We start from the raw sequence: 13,187 nt of genomic DNA on the forward strand, positions 1-13,187 counted from the left end.
GGGTTCTTATTATTTCGATAGTCGACCAAGAAAATTTGTGGTGGAGAAGATCGTATCCGTGAGTTTTCTCAAAGTACTCCCGCTTCTCCCCACTTTTCATTCCACCCATTCTTCTATTATTGTTAACTGCCTTTAATTATTAGGCGCGGTGGTTTATTGGTAGTGCGCTTTCTCTAGTGCGTTCTTTCCTTTTCGTATTGATCGCCGGCCAAGTAAATTTGTGTTCGACAATATCGTATCTGTAGGTTTTCTCACGATACTCCCTCTTCTTCCAACTTTTAACTCCACTAATACCTCTATTATCATCGACTTTCTTTAACCATTGGTCTCGGCGAATCAGTGGTAGAGTGCTGCCTCTGGTGCGTGGGCCTTTAATGTTTCGATCCTCGGCCAAGTTAATTTGTGGTGGACAAGATCGTATCCGTGGGTTTTCTCATAGTACTCCTGCTTCGTCCCACTTTTCATTCCACCAATTCTCTTCTGTCATTGACTTGCTTTCATCATTGGGCGTGGTAGATCAGTGGTAGAGCGCTTCCTCTGACGCGTGGGGTCCTCATTGGTTCAATCACCAGCCAAGTAAGCTTGTGGTGGACAACATTGTGTCCCTGGGTACTCTCATTGTACTGCCGATTCTTCCCACTTTAGTTCCACCAACTCTTCCATTATCATTGATTTGATTTAATCATTAGGCGCGGTGGTTCAGTGGAAATCCGCTTCTTCTAGAGCGCTGGGTCTCTAGAAGAAGGCAAAGAATCGATTTAAAGTAGCGTTATCTACGGCAAATCCCCCTCAAATTCATTGTACTAATATTGTTCCTAGATAGGGGATAGCTGATAATAGATTCGTAATAACTGTTGCTCCTCAAAAAGATATTTGACCTCAAGGTAGGACATAACCGACGAAAGCAGTTGCCATCACTAGTAGTAGGATAACAACTCCTACTCTTCAAGTATGAAGGTAGAGATAGGAGCCGTAGTATATTCCTCGGCCGACGTGTAAGTAAAGACAAATGAAGAAAAAAGATGCTCCATTAGCATGTAAAGCACGTAAAAGCCATCCAAAGTTTACATCTCGACAGATGTGAATTACTCTGTTGAAGGCTAATTCAATACTTGATACATAATGTATTGCTAGAAATAGGCCTGTAGCAATTTGAATAATTAAACATAAGCCGAGAAGAGAACCAAAGTTTCATCAATATGAAATGTTAATTGGAGCTGGAAGATCTACTAAAGCGTTGTTAGCAATTTTAAAAAGAGGGTGATGTAAGCGAATTGATGTTGACATATGACTTACAGGGCCGAAGAGGGCCTTGGTATAGTGAAGTGATCCTTACTACTGCAATTAGTGTAATAAATAGATATGTTGCTAATATAATAGTATTTATTAAGATTGATGTTATATAAAATTTTATACCGGGAATTTCTTGGTAATTAGTTGTATAGTGATGTGGATCTGGCAGTGAAATTATATTTGGGAGCATAAGAGGGTCAATAATTATTATGAGGGTTAAGAAGAGTGGAGCTAAGGAAATTAGTAGGAAAAGGTTAGGTGTTAAAGTAAATATTTCATTTGATGCTAGTCTTGTAACATAAATGAATAAAACTAGCATACCTCCTAGAAAAACTAGGAATAGAATGTAGGAAAATCAAGGAGATTCTCTTATACTTGAAATAATTAAGCAGGTAGTAATAGTGTTAACAATAAGCATTTGCCCTATTGATAGGGGGTGAGATATTTGAATTAGAATGAATCTTAAAACTACTAAGATTATAAGCAATATTCAGGTTATTTTAATTTCAAGAGGTAGTTTATTAAAATATTAGTTTTGGGGACTAAAGAAAAGTTTGCACTTTCTCTTGATGCTTTTAGAATTTTATTCATTAATGGTTTACAAGACCAACGTTTTAATTAAACTATAAAAACTTATGAAAATATTATTTATTTTGTTTCTTGTTTTCTAGTTATTTTAGGAATAGCTTGTTTCGTTGTGCAGCGTAAGCATTTATTGATGGTTTCATTAAGACTTGAATTTATTGTGTTGATAAGTTTTTTACTTCTATCTTATTCTTTAGGTAGCCTGTATGTTGAAAATTATTTTTGTTTATTGTTTCTAACTTTTAGCGTTTGTGAAGGTAGCCTAGGACTATCAATTTTGGTGTCTATTGTGCGAACTCATGGAGGTGATTATTTGAATTCTTTAGTTGTGCTACGATGCTAAAATATTTAATATTTATGTTGTTTTTGATACCTTTAGGTTTTAATTTTAAATTATGGTGAGTTGTTCAGTTTTGTCTTATTGGGATTTGTTTTTTATTTATAATAAGAAATAGTATAGGGCTGGTTCCCTGGGAGGTAGGCTATTACTTGTGGAGTGATAGTTTGAGTTATTCATTGATTTTATTAAGTATTTGAATTGTTATCCTTATAATTATGGCTAGAGAAGGTGTGTTGAGAAGTTCATTTTATAGTGCAAGCTTTATTAGTTTAGTTTTACTATTACTTATTTTACTTTACTTGAGATTTTCTTCTTCTAGATTGTTTATATTTTACTTTTTTTAGGGTTCTTTAATTCCTACATTATTTTTAATTTTGGGTTGAGGCTATCAACCCGAACGGGTACAGGCAGGTATATATTTATTATTTTATACCTTGTTTGCTTCACTTCCACTTTTGATTGGTATTTTTTATTTGGAATATATTAAGGGTAGCTTATTGATAATTAATATGAGAAGTGTAATAGATTTAGGAATTACATATTATATATGATATTTTGCTTTAGTTGTTGGTTTTTTAATTAAAATGCCTATATTTCTGGTTCATCTTTGGCTACCTAAAGCACATGTTGAAGCACCTGTGAGTGGCTCAATAATTTTGGCAGGAGTTTTATTGAAGTTAGGAGGATATGGCTTATTACGTATTATGTATTTTATAGAAAATGTAGCTGTAAGTATAAATTTAATTTGATTTGGTATTAGAGTTGTGGGTATTTGATCAGTTAGATTGGTATGTTTACGACAGGTTGATATAAAGTCTTTAATTGCTTACTCTTCTGTTGCCCATATAGGCTTAGTGTTGGTTGATAGGCTTACTAACGATGGGACTATGAGGATTTAGAGGTGCTCTTACATTGATAATTGCCCACGGTCTATGTTCTTCAGGATTATTTTGCCTTGCAAATATTTCTTATGAGCGCCTAGGAAGTCGAAGACTGTTAATTAATCGAGGAATACTGTCTTTTATGCCGAGTTTAGGGTTGTGATGGTTTTTATTAAGAATTGCTAATATAGCTGCACCACCAACATTAAATTTATTAGGAGAAATTAGTTTGTTAAATAGAATTGTTGGTTGATCTTGATTGAGTATATTAGGGTTGGCTTTACTTTCTTTTTTTAGAGCTGCCTATAGACTATATTTATATTCATATACTCAACATGGAATGCCTTATTCTAATTTATATTCTTGTTGAGGAGGAAGTGTGCGAGAATATTTATTATTGATATTACATTGGTTGCCTTTAAATTTATTATTTTTTTTTGCAGGTCCGAGATTCTTATGGTTGTAGTTGCTTGAGTAGTTTAGAATAAAATTTTAGTTTGTGGAACTAAAGAAGGTTTAATTGCCCTTAGGCCATGGTTTGACCTTTTTCAATTTGTGTTACTAGATTTGCCTTTTTAAATAGAATAAGTATTCTTTTATTCACAATAGGCTTGAGTTTTTTAATCAATAGATATAGTGTATTTATTGAGTGAGAAGTTATTTCTTTTAATAGAAATAAAATTATTATAACTCTTCTATTTGACTGAATATCATTTATGTTTATAAGATTTGTGCTTTATATTTCTAGAATAGTAATTTATTACAGTGAACAGAATATAGGATCCGAGCGATATCTTAATCGGTTTATTATGCTCGTGTTAATATTTGTTCTTTCAATAGTTTTATTAATTGTTTCTCCTAATTTAATTAGAATCCTACTTGGTTGGGATGGCTTAGGATTAGTATCATATTGTTTAGTTATTTACTATGAAAATGTGCGGTCTTATAATGCAGGTATGTTGACTGCCCTTTCTAATCGTATTGGAGACGTAGCAATTTTATTAGCTATTGCTTGAATATTGAATTATGGAAGTTGAAATTATGTCTTTTATTAGCATAGAGTTTTAAATAAAAATGAGATAGTAATTATTTCTAGTTTGATTATTTTGGCAGCAATTACAAAAAGTGTGACAGGACACGCTGCCCCATCAGCATTCGTGTACCCGTTGTTTTCGCAAGTTTTGCGTTTCGCTCACTTCGAGCATCGTGACTGAGCGCTCCGCTCAGTAACCTTCTGAACTCCACCAATGTCTAAACTTCACTGGCAACACTGTCAACACATGATCAGGGAGCAGCAGGGTAAATCGACAGCAGTGTGAGGAGCAGGTTGCAGGCAGATAGAGAAGAAGAGAAATGCAGCGGAAAAATAAGTGAAGTAATAATCCAGTGAGAAGCGTACGAGGACAATAAAACGTAAACATGTAATTTCACCTGCCGATCGAGGTAAGAAAAACTGAACATGTTTAAAGATAACAAGTAAGCCGTGTTCGTGAAAAAGCAAGACCCTGCAAGTAAACATCGCATGTCATGTACTAATGTCAACGAAAAGAATTAAAACAGGTGATATGTGTATACGGTATACGACACACTAAAGCATGCTTAGCATTCGTAACCTTATAGAATTCTTTTGATGTTACTGTAAAAACATATGCGCATATAAAAAGTAAATCTACAATATTGATACATTATTTATGTAAGCCGATATAATATTCATTTCAAATACCTCACTCATGACCTAATCTATTTTGTTGGATACTACAGATCAGTGCTACAAAAAGTAAATATAAAGTTTCTTGCGCCAGTCAATATTAGTAGAAGTTAATAACTTGTAGACACTCTAAAGGATCAGTAAATATAGAACGTCGTGCATATAATGAGCGCACAATATGAACGCATTCCTTTGTATTGAATTATTTTAGTCGTAAGCTCAAGTTTGAAACATATATACATAAAAAGCGCTTAAAACAAAATCAATCTATATTTGATATAGGCCTATATAATAGCGGAATATTACTTCAAATTATAGCTATAAAAATATCTAACAACCACAGTAGTGATATAACATCGTTAAATAACTGCATTATTTCTGAAAACTGTGCTAGCTAACATATTTATCTGTGAAGAATGTTTGAAATATCAGTAATAAGTTGAATTCAATTTAAATAAAAGTTCGCCAGTCGCGACTATCAAGTGTCAGTCAGTTAGTCACTTTGCATTCAAATTAGTATTTCACTAGTGAATCATCTGTTCAGGCAAAGACAGAACGGAAGATAGAAACAATTATATCAAGTGGCAAGTATAATATAATAGTTCAGTGCAAAAAGAAAGTAATTAAAAATAATAAATAAATAGTAAATACAAATATAAATAAGAGATCAAACTTCTTTCTAGATATTCGAAATAACATAATTTGCTACTGTCGTCTGGACTTTCCTTTATTCTGAAAAGACTAAATAGTAGAGAAACTTTATTGCATGTATTATTATTATTTTTGTTGTATATAGTATTTTGTGTGTTTCATTGTTCTAAATATCATGTTTCTTTTAATTACTTGTCAATCTCAGTGTTATGTTGAACGGTATCAATAATTGAAGTGAGTGACGTTACCGAGTCATTATTGTAGCTACTATTTACGTTAAAAGATTGATCGTTTGTGGTGAGCATTATCTATTGTGTATATGAATACTTTTTTGTGATAGAATGTGGTATTATAGAAACAAATATAGTAAATAAACACATATGGTTTTTAATAGCAAGTTTACGCAATTGTATTCTGAGAATTCTGAGTCTAGATTGCATCATCTCTCTACGTCCACGCTACGTCTGACAACTTCGTGAATTACAACATTGTGGATATTTGTATTGAAGGCTCGAATGTTAAGTTGTCGATTACGACCCAAGAGTGTTGTAGTATTAATATTGGTATTCTTATTCATTATTTCTTGATACACTGTTTTCGGAGCGTGCGCTCCTGCTACCGAGATTCCGGATAACGGGAGGTTATTAAAATTTTGTTTCATATTTTAATCACTAATACCCTCCACCGTTTCCGTCACCGTTACATTTTGGATTATGAGACTTAAACGCTTGTGAAAAATAGTTGCAATCAAGAGTGTGATTTTCGTGGACTGCTAGTTGTGTAGTTTACTTCGTCGTAAAAAAAAGTGAACATGGGTGGAAATCGCCGTAATCGACAAAGAGACAGTGCAAATGCAAGCGAATCTGGTGGTGCGGCCATGTCAGACTCAGATCAAGTAGTGTGTTGTGAGGATTCAGCTAGAGATGAGTATCATGTACAATGTTGTCTGTGTGATCGCTGGTATCACCGCGTGTGTAGTCAGATGACAGAGGAAGAATGGAATGCTCAAAATGAACTCGAAGATGATGCACCTATTGAAGCATTATGGAAGTGCGGACAGTGCAAACCACGTAAGGTGATGGAGATGGGAGAACGAAGTTTGTCTTTGGATGCAATGGAGCAGATGCTTATCCGAATGTTTGAGAAGTATAATGAAAAGGGACAATGTGAGTTGAGATCGAAGATGAAGGAAGATTTTCAGATTGAGATGAAGGTCATTCAGGAGGATTTACGGGATGGTAGAGAGCAATTGGAGAACAAGATTGAAGAAGTTAGCAAGAAGTGTAACAGGACGAGCGCCGTGTTAATTCAACAGGTAAGTGAATTGTCACGAAAGATGGATGGAACTCAGCAGGAGATTCAAGATTTGAAGAATACTGTCTGTAAACTCGAGGAAGTGGCAATGCTAACAGAGAAAAAGGTGAGTCAGCAATTTGAAGAAGTAAATTGAAGAATCGATCAGGTATCGAAGAGCTGTGTTACAGGTATGGCACAATGTCAGGACAGGATGCAGGATGAGATTGCAGATGTGAAACATGAGGTGTTGCAGATGACTACCGCACAGATAGAAGATCGTTTGGCCAAAGAAGAGTTAAAAGTCCTACAGAAGACCGATGAATGTAGAAAGGTGATAGAAGAGGTTTCTGCAAAAGTAATTAGAGCCAACGCGGTGATAAATAATCAACTGCAAGACTGTCGCGCGGAAGTGAGTCAGTCGAAGGCTGTCATGTGGCAAAACACTTCGGAACTGTGGAAAGTACAAGAAAAGTTGGCTTGTCAGGAGGTAGCAATCGCGTCACTTCAACAAAGGATAGAGGAGGAATGGCGAAGACATAGTTCAGGCGTAGAAGAGGAAACAGAAGTGAAGCGGCCATACAATTCTGCTCAATCTCCAAGCTTAGATGGAAGGCGCAATAGAAGTGATTCCAGTGGTACCTGCTGTGGAAGAAGTGCCCTCAATAGTACGGCGGCTTCTCTGAGCAAGGAACCTGAGGTGCACCCAAGTTATCGGAGAAGACGAAGGAGACGGATCAAGACCAGTTCGTCTGATGAGAGCGGGTATTCAGAAGAAGATGGATGGTCCCCGAAGACGGAAAGAAAAAGGAACCGACAAAGAAGACAGCTTCCTTCTAACGGTAACGAGAATGAAAACGCCAGAAGACTAACGAACCGTCGCGGAGTCTATTCGGAAGCAGCTCAGGACTACAGGGATGAAATGGAAAAGGAAGAAGACGAAAAGGAACTGAAATTGCGATTGACGGATATAAAATCATTCACGCACTATCCACCAGAGAGAGGTGATTTGTCAGCTCAAGCATTTATCATACAATTTCAGCGACAGTGTGCTCTAATGGGTGTGCGACCTAGTCAGGCGCTTAAGGTATTACCGTTCGTACTAAGAGACGCAGTGCTATCATGGTATTATTCTAATGTGAACAAATTCCTCACGTATGCCGACTTCAAGCAAATGTTCTTAAGGCACTATCATTCAGAAGATGTGACATGTGCTAAGCTAACGCGCCTTAAGACTGTACCATTCAACCCTAAGGTTGACGGGAGTGTTGAACGTTTTGTTACGAATCGATTCTGTCAGATTAGGGACTTGGATTCACAGAGCACTGAAGCCCAGATTTGCAACACTATCATAACCTTGCTACCAGTTCAGTATCAGAGACAGTTGGTTTTATCACGAGGCCAGGAGTTAGCAGAAATTCTTGAAACAGTCCGACGACTTGAACTGATTCATGACACATGGGAAGCAAGACGGAAGACAGGAAGAGATGGTGCTAGAAGATGGGAGGATGGCGAAGATGTGATTACTCGTAAAGCTAAGGTAGGAGCTATAAGGAAGGACCAGGAGGATAACAAGACAGAGCCTGCGAACAGAAGAGAAGAATCACCGTACGAAGGACGAGATGGTGCAAGAGGACGCGGGAACTATCGACGCGGCAGACGAGGTGGTCGTGCACGTTCTTGGAGAGGAAGAAGACGGCCAGAAAGGAAGTGGTCCACACACGAAGAATATGAAAGAGATGACCCGAGATCCTCCCAAGAGGATATTCAGCACCGTTTGGATCCTCGGGGAAGTCCAGATTCAAAAAACTAAATGAAGTATCCACCTCGCGGGTCGGAGGTAGGTACGATTTGTGTTGTGAGAAGACCCATGAGAAAAGTGTAAGTGAGGATATACCTGAGGAAGTGTATAGTGGTGTATATAGTCCTTTATGTGTACGTGAGATTGAGTGTAGGAATGAAATAAATATTTTTCGAATTAAATTTCAATGTATAGCTGGACAAGAGTGGGAGTATAACACAGATTGTGAGAATATTGATGACGTGAAGACTGACTTTAAACGAATAAAAGAATGGTCTGGTATCATACGAGTGAGTGTGTTGGATGAAGTTGTACAAGCACTTGTTGATAGCGGTGCTGAGGTGACGTTGTGTAGTTTAGAGTTATGGAGAAAGGTTACGAAGATTATATCACATCCGAAATTGAAACCAGCACCCCACGTAGTTCTTGTCGATTATAGTGGAACAAGGAAGAAAATGGTGAAAGGAGAAGTATATCTTCCTGTGACAATTAAGGGAATACAAACGGATGTTCGAGCTTTTGTGGTCCACGGGCTCAACCAAGATCTTCTACTGGGTCGTGATTACATGAGCAAGTTTCAAGTCAGAATGAATTTTTGAAATGGCATGGTAACCATTCAAACTGGGGAACAAGAAGTCGTAGTACCCATGGTTCAAGCGAAGGAGGAAGAAACGTGTAATAATATGATTAATGAGTTGAGTGTGAATTACCATCTCCCTGTAAACGTCCTAGAGGAAGAATGGAGTGAATGCGAATGCCATCCAGAGGAAGTATGCGGCTCACAGGTATGTGGATGCGATCGCGAAGATCTGAAAGAAGTTTTAAATCAGTGGAACAGCGTATTGATGCAACAAGAAGATTCGTATGATGAAGCTAGGTTAAGGCAATTGCAACCTAAGACGAATTACGCTGGCACAAATAAAGGATCAAGCTATTGTGGAATCTTTGTATGACCCGCTTGTTCAGAAGATTCAATGTTCGGCTTGCTGTCCAAAGAGAGTGGAAGTCAGGGAAAAAGAAACTGAAGAGAGTCTGTACGCTACCCTAGAAGAAGTGAGCGAAGTGGTACAGAAAACTCCTATTGCTCCGGAACACAAGGAAATGTTGTTCAATGTGCTGATGAAGAGAAGAAAAATTTTCGCCCATTTCCCAGGAAAATGTAACAAGTTTAAGTACACCATCCAAGTTACCACTGAAGATCCAATTGTGAAACGACCGTACCCAATTCCACTGTGTTATCGAGATAAGGCAAGGGAGCAGATCCAAAAATGGTTGCATCAAGGTATCATTGAGCCTGCAGTGTCAAAACATCATCATCCTCTGGTAATAGTCAGAAAGAAGAACTCGGATGAGGTTAGAGTCTGCCTTGATCTGGTCCAACTTAATAAATTCGTATCTTTGACAAATCTGAAGGTCGAACGCCTCGATGACCTCTTTGCAAGATTTAATGGGATGACCTGTGCAATGTCCCTCGACCTGGTGCATTCCTACTGCCAGATCGAGTTAACTGAAGATTGTAGGGATCTTGTAGCATTCTCTTTTGAAGGCCAGATGTACCGGCATTGCAGAGTACCCTTTGGTTACAAGAATGGTGGAGCTTGTTTAATGGCAGCGTTACAGAGAGTGTTGGGAGTTGCTATTCTTGAAAAGATCTTACTGTATATAGATGACATTTTAATTCCAGGGACTGATCCAGTAGCTCACATCGCGTTGTTAGACCAAGTATTGTATAAGTTAGAGGAAGCAAATATGACAGTCAATTTAAAGAAATGCACATTTATGGTATCTGAGGCAAATTTCTTAGGTTTTGTGGTAACACCGGTAGGAATAGCGAAAAATCCAGAGTACTTGGATCTGGTAAAGTCATTGCCAAGGCCTACAACTATTAAAACATTGCAACGGACCTTAGGATTTTTCCACTGGTGCTCCAAGTTTATACATGATTTTGCTCGTAAGTCAGCACCTTTATACCAGCTGCTTAAACAAGGGAAGAAATGGACCTGGTTGCCTGAACGTACGAATTGTTTCGAGGAAATAAAACATGAGATTTGTAAAAATATACTTTTGGTGCATCCAGATATGTCAAAAGACTTCATTATCATAGTCGACGGCTCGACTATTGGGACTGCAGCTATTTTGACACAAGATTATGAAGATAGGAAACGAGTTATTGGTTTCGCTGGACACATACTTAAGCCTTGCGAATCTCGCTATACCATTACCGAGATAGAGATGTTGGGTGTTGTGAAAGCTATTAGAAAATGGCGTAATCTATTAATAGGGCATCATGTGATCGTACAAACTGACCATCAAGCTTTAGTGCATTTTAAGAGCATAAAATATTGGAATACCAGGCTGTATCGCTGGTGTATTGAAATGCAAGATGTGGAGTTGGAAATCCAATACATACCTGGAGTAACCAACGTAGCAGCGGATACTTTGTCTCGTATCACCGTATGCCAATCACCTAGAATTGTTACAATTTTCAATTTTCATGTCCTTCCAGGAGATTTAGCAAATATGACCAGTGAGGATAGGAAGCAATACCAACGTGAAGATCCAAGATTAATGAAGTATATTGATGCTCTGGAGCAAGATCAGACCAATGTACCAGAAATAAGTTGGGGAAAATCTGTACGACTGTATTATAAGATCCAACAAGGTGTGCTGTTAAAACGTGATTTTCATTTGAAAGATAAATGGAGGGTAGTTGTACCCAAAAGTTTAGTAAAGAGAGTACTCAGATGTTACCATGATGACAGGGGTCATTTTGGATATGCGAAGACACACACGATGCTTCTAGAAAATTTCGTTTGGGAAGACATGTATACTGATGTTCGACAATACATCCGCAATTGTGTATTGTGTATGAGACACAAAGCTGATCCTCATCCTCTCTCAAGGAAGTTACAGTCAGTCACCGTTTCGAGAGCCCGAGAGTTACTATCAGTTGATGTAGTAGGGAAACTTCCAACCAGCAAGTCAAACATGGCATATGTATGCACGTGCATGGATGTGTTTACCAGGCATTTAGTAGCATACCCAATGAGACGAGCTACAACTGCTGCAATTCTGAGGTGCCTGGATTTGTATTTTATGCATTTAGGTATTCCGGACGCCATTATATGTGACAACGGTCCATGTTTTGTATCCAGTAAGTTCTTAGGTTCAATGGCTAATAAAGGAATTAAAGTATATCACACCACACCATACCATCCTCAAGCAAATCCCGTGGAGAGGAAATGAATAGGCTTTGGAGGTTGTATTGTGCTGGACAACATGTGGATTGGAGTAAGCACTTGTGGAATATCGTTATGTTACTAAATTATACTATTGTAGAGAATCTGAACGTTGCTCCAGTCCAAGCACATCTAAACGTGAAGGATGTAACGCCTGTGATGAAACGACTGTTCCAAGAGGAGACTGATGAAGACGGAAATTCGTGGGACAATCGGCTACTTATGATTGCACACCGTAAGAAGTCTCAGATAGCGAAGAAGAATCAACGTACCAACGAAAAAATGACATCGGATCGGCACGCTAATGTAGGCGATCTTATATTCCTCAGGGCACATCCCGTCAGTGATGCAGCAGCACAGCAGATAAAGAAGATGTTCGATCTGTACTCAGGACCATACTTATGTGTTCGTAAGCCAAGTCTTAAGATTGTGGAACTGATTGATCCGAACAATGGAAAATCTATAGGACACCGATCCGAACATCAGTGTAAATTGTGGAAGCCCACTAAGGAAGAATACTGGAAATGGCGGAAGAAGGCAGAGGAACATTGTGCCAGTCAACTTTTGAAGGACTTGCCTGATGAATACTGCGAATAGATTGCGGGCTGTACATATTTCGAAATATTGTGTATATATGTATATAAGTGTGTGTCAGGTTTCATTTGTTTGCGTATTATCTTGTTCTTATAAGTTATCTGTGGAACTAAGTGAGTTAATCTGTGAATGCTTAGTGACGGCGCAGGGATCAACCTATTCGGACGCCATATGTGACAGGACACGCTGCCCCATCAGCATTCGTGTACCCGTTGTTTTCGCAAGTTTTGCGTTTCGCTCACTTCGAGCAGTGTGACTGAGCGCTCCGCTCAGTAACCTTCTGAACTCCACCAATGTCTAAACTTCACTGGCAACACTGTCAACACATGATCAGGGAGCAGCAGGGTAAATCGACAGCAGTGTGAGGAGCAGGTTGCAGGCAGATAGAGAAGAAGAGAAATGCAGCGGAAAAATAAGTGAAGTAATAATCCAGTGAGAAGCGTACGAGGACAATAAAACGTAAACATGTAATTTCACCTGCCGATCGAGGTAAGAAAAACTGAACATGTTTAAAGATAACAAGTAAGCCGTGTTCGTGAAAAAGCAAGACCCTGCAAGTAAACATCGCATGTCATGTACTAATGTCAACGAAAAGAATTAAAACAGGTGATATGTGTATACGGTATACGACACACTAAAGCATGCTTAGCATTCGTAACCTTATAGAATTCTTTTGATGTTACTGTAAAAACATATGCGCATATAAAAAGTAAATCTACAATATTGATACATTATTTATGTAAGCCGATATAATATTCATTTCAAATACCTCACTCATGACCTAATCTATTTTGTTGGATAC

At 38.0% G+C, this 13,187-nt stretch overlaps 1 pseudogene; it reads left to right on the plus strand.

The window, feature by feature from the left end:
- Positions 1-2,214: 2,214 nt before the first annotated feature.
- Positions 2,215-3,565, plus strand: LOC145687456 (NADH-ubiquinone oxidoreductase chain 4 pseudogene; annotated as a pseudogene).
- Positions 3,566-13,187: the final 9,622 nt, after the last annotated feature.

This window comes from Thermobia domestica, chromosome 6, assembly GCF_964235325.1.
Source record: "Thermobia domestica chromosome 6, izTheDome1.hap1.1, whole genome shotgun sequence".
NCBI classification, from domain to species: Eukaryota; Metazoa; Arthropoda; class Insecta; order Zygentoma; family Lepismatidae; genus Thermobia; species Thermobia domestica.